The following is a 3,981-nucleotide window of genomic DNA, read 5'->3' on the forward strand; positions in this document are numbered from 1 at the left end:
ACCCTTACCCTAACCTTAACCATCACAACTAAATGTCTAACCTTAACCCTTACCCTAACCTTAACCATCACAACTAAATGCCTAACCTTAACCCTTACCCTAACCTTAACCATCACAACTAAATGCCTAACCTTAACCCTTACCCTAACCTTAACCATCACAACTAAATGCCTAACCTTAACCCTTACCCTAACCTTAACCATCACAACTAAATGTCTAACCTTAACCCTTACCCTCACCCTAAGCATAACCTAATTATATCCCTAATCCTAAAACCAAGTCTTAACCCTCAAACAGCCCTTTAAACTCGTGGGGTCCAACATTTTGGTCCCAACGAGGCTGTTCAGACCCCACAAGTATACTGTAGTCTTTACGGTTTTTGGATCCCACGAATATAGTAAAACGGGTAGACACACACACACACACACACAGACAGACGCTCCTGTGACTTCACACACTTTGACTCTTGGACTACGACTCATCGTGGATCGTGAACTTTGAACTTCCCAACATGCAAAAAAAATAATAATAAAGAAACGACATCAGACGGTCAAACGGAGTTTCTTAATCTCTGGCATCGGGGCCACAGGAAGGTTTCTCTCCATCCAACAGGTCTCTGGCTGCTAGTGTGGCCAAAAAGAGGAATCGAACACATAAATGTGGCATTAGGAGCCAGAGAAAGGTTGAGAAACTCTGTTACTATGCATCTAATATCAGAATATCATCTAAAAACTAACAGAATGGAGTCACGATGGAAGTTTAAATCAGCCTGCACTAGTTAACACACTTACACACACACAGATACACACAGACACACACACAAAGATACACACAGACACACAGTCACAGACACACACAATCACACACAAACACACACACAAAGATACATACAGACACACAGACACACACACAGACAAACATATATACACACACACAGATACACACAGACACACACAATCACACACACACAAAGACACACACAGACACATACACACATGCACAGACAGACACACACACACACACATACACAGATACACACAATCACACACACACAAAGATACACACAGTCACAGACACACAGACACACATATACATATACACACACACACATGCATACAGTCACACACACAAACACACACACACACCCATGCACAGACAGACATACACACACAGATACACACAGACATACACACATGCACAGACAGACACACACACAATCACAACCACACACAGTCACACACACAGATACACACAGACACAATCACACACACACACACACACACACACACAGATAGATAAGATAGTATCGTGGTTGTAATCCAGAGGAAGTAAAGGGACTTGTTGTTCTTCTGTTCCACTGCTGCACGCGTTAGCTTAGCTTAGCATCTCTGAGTAGCAGTTGTCGTGAACGAGGAGACGAGAGAGAGTGAACTGTAACGCTGACTCGTCGTTTCTACGCTCATCCACATCTGGTTGTTATTCGCCAATTTGAACAAACAAAAGTTCAGAGAAACAGCTGTAAATGTGGTTTCAAAAATGGAAATGAAAAGTGGGGTTTTCAATTGAAATTGTCGACGATTTCGGCCACACGCAAATGGAAAATTTAGATTTCAATTTGATTAAATTATTTTGTTTTTATTATTAGCGTTCACGAACTTCCGGATAAAAAAGTAGTGAGTACATTCAGGAAAACTGAATCCCAGAGAAATTTCGCGCTTAACTCAGAGTTTAAAATCGAAATCTCGCGGTGCATTCAGGTGCATTCTGGGCGTGCTGGTCTTACAGGAAGGTGTGTTCAGGTGCATTCTGGGAGTATTGCTATCTTGAGGCAGCGGGAAGTGATGGCACCATTGACCAACAAAAACCTGGTCTAAAGTCAATAACGCAACATTTCATTGTTATTTTAACAGAGCATTAGTAAAATGCTCCTATTGGCTCGTGCACAGCAGCGCACACACACTATGCTTGTTACACACACAGGGACACACACACACACACACATACACACATACACACACACACACACGTAGAAGATTACAAATAAAAATATTACGGTGCAAATACTCCATCATAACAGCAATGCTCCGAGGTCCAAACGCGCCTGGCTTTTAAAGGGAATGGGAGATGATCTCTGATTGGTTGATGAACGGGAGATGATCTCTGATTGGTTGATGAATGGGAGCTGATCTCTGATTGGTTGATTGCATGTTACGCCCAAAACACACCTCTGATTAATGAAGACCCTAAGGACAACCCTTTAGGACCAGGCGCCCGGTGCACAGACCCTTTTTACCGCCTTCAAACTAGCAAAAGTGGATTTTGGACACGCCCTAAACACACCTGCACCAGGCGCTGCACACCGTGACCTCAGATCGTTAAAATATCGTTAATATCGGAAAGTTAAATAAAATAGTCAATGACACCAAAGCAAGTGTCTATCAGAGCGGGACTAAGCTGGACTAACCTCTGCCATTCAAGTCAATGCTTGATATTCCACCAGCATTACTTACATTAAACTACATTACATTTCATTGCATTAAATTACATTAAATTACATTAAATTACATTACATGAAATTACATTACATTGAATTACATTACATTACATTAAATTACATGACATTACATTACATTAAATTACATGACATTACAGCGCTTTAGCCGTCTCCTTCTGGTCGAAGGATTCAAACTTTTGGAATCTGCAGTGTGTCCCTTTTTCATTCGACAACAGCTGATCACAGATCTCAATACTTTAGTTTCTTAACTAATGATGAATGAGTTTGATTCGGATGTGATGAAAAGGCTGAAGAGTTCCAAGCTTTAGTTTAGACCACATGTGTCAAACGCAAGACCCGTGGGCCAAATCCGGCCCCTTGTAGGTTTAGATCCGGCCCGTATATCAATTTGGGTTCACAATACATTTTGGCCCACCTATAGTTGTGCGCCAAACCAAAAACACAGGAAAGTGTTTTTTAAAATGCAATTACATGACAAAGCAGAATATGGCAGAGTTGCCGACTCTGAGACTCAGAAATTCCCCAAGAAGGAACTCTTTTGATGACTTTTGTAGGGCTTTGTGTCAACAAAAAGGCGACAAAAAGCGTACAAAAATGTTGGTAAAAGCAACAAATTTACAAAACGGTGACAAAAGTCTGAGAAAGCCACAAAAACAACAAAAATTTGGCAAAAAATAAAAAAAATATTAAAAAAAGTGACATGCAGTAACAAAAGCATGTCAAGAAACTCTCCATATCTGGCCCTTGGTGGGATTCTCTTTTTCCAGAGTGGCCCTCTGGGAAACTGAGTTTGACACCCCTGGTTTAGACGGATGAACAGGAGGATTTTTACCAACGTGGCAGATTGTTGCTTTCGATTTTTACTTTTAATTTCCACAGCGTGAAGGTAGTTGTGTGTTTGCAGAGTTCTGCTGACGTCCGATAACGCTGTACCCTGTCCAGATTTTTACGATGTGTAATTAAAGGTCCCGTGACATGGTGCAGAACTAAAGCCACTAGAGCCAGTCCCACAATGAGCTTTCCTTAGGATGTGCCATTTCTGTGTCTGTAGCTATAGAGAGCCGAAGTCCCGCCCCTTCCGGTGGACATCATGGGACCTTAAAGTCAGAAAAAATATGAACGGTAGTGAACGGAGAGAGGCAAATTATTTTTTGATCCCGTTTGAATTGAGCCATGGATTACACATATGATGTTCGTCAATTTAAAAGATACGTTTTCAACCGAAGAAAGTCTCCGTTAGCTGTAGGTTTGTCGTAGTACCGCTTAGTTTAGTGTGAAACAGCTCAGTGGACTACATCTCCCAGTGGACTACATCTCCCAGTGGACTACATCTCCCGTTTCACACAATCTACGTCACCTAGCTTGATGCTCGGTTTGCTCGCTAGCTAGCTAGCTTAGCTCTGTTCCACAACACATGTAACGTTATCTTACCTGCTGTGTTTTATCCAGTCAAGTATTTTCAGCAG

Source organism: Perca flavescens, chromosome 9 (assembly GCF_004354835.1).
Source record: "Perca flavescens isolate YP-PL-M2 chromosome 9, PFLA_1.0, whole genome shotgun sequence".
Taxonomy (NCBI): Eukaryota; Metazoa; Chordata; class Actinopteri; order Perciformes; family Percidae; genus Perca; species Perca flavescens.